This window comes from Phaethon aethereus (genome assembly GCF_964289735.1).
Source record: "Phaethon aethereus genome assembly, chromosome: 3".
Taxonomy (NCBI): domain Eukaryota; kingdom Metazoa; phylum Chordata; class Aves; order Phaethontiformes; family Phaethontidae; genus Phaethon; species Phaethon aethereus.
The window spans coordinates 114,946,825-114,947,737 of NC_138576.1; positions in this window are offsets into that span (position 1 = coordinate 114,946,825).

The following is a 913-nucleotide window of genomic DNA, read 5'->3' on the forward strand; positions in this document are numbered from 1 at the left end:
TCTAGGGATGGCAAAATGAGAGATAGGTTAGACCTTAACTTTGCAAAGCTGTTAATAACTAAACTGCGTAGCCAGCTCAGGGCTTCCGTGTACAGATCAGGGAAATACTACTTTCTTGAGAGCTTGGACATGTTTGAAAGTTCAAAATCAGCAATGTAGCTTTTGCAGGGGGGGTGGAAGTCAAGGAAATCTGTTACCTGAAGACTTAAAACTGACTGGAAGAGTATGATAAATACACATCTACATATGTAGGTAATCCACGAAAAAGGAATCAGGTCTATATTCATATAGTCTAATACAATTCACTCCGGTCCAGGCATGTCCTGCAGGTCAATTGCCTGAAGGGAGAGGAAATCCCAGTTCTCATATTGAATTCAAGCAGCAAGTCTGGCCCTCACAATGCCCAGCCCGATGTTCTCATTAGATGGTGAAGGTATATGAAATAGCCTGTTGTCAAGTCATCCTGGGAAAGAACAAACTGCGGACGGAGGGGTAGGAACCATGACATGAAGTTGCAGTTTTGGCCTGTCTCCAACCTCTAAAATGTTTTCCACTTCCAATGCTGGGGACTATGTGTTATTTGGGTATTACAAACAGTGGGGGCTGTTCCAGAGTGACCTGCCTGCTAGGTAAAGACAGAGAGAGAAACACAACCATGTATCTCTGCTCTGAAGAATACGAAACAGGATTCTGAGTTAAAGACACTGCTGTGTTATGACCAAAATTTTAGATTTCCTGAGTCAACCTGGAAACAGTCATGGCTGGGCCAGACTCACAGACACACACCTCCAGCCAAGCACACAGCTGGGAAGAGGTTTTCACCCACTTCTACATTCTGTTGCACCGACCACAGATAGAAGCGGATGTAACCCGCCAGCATGATTATCAGAATTTCACCTTTCAGCACTTCTAA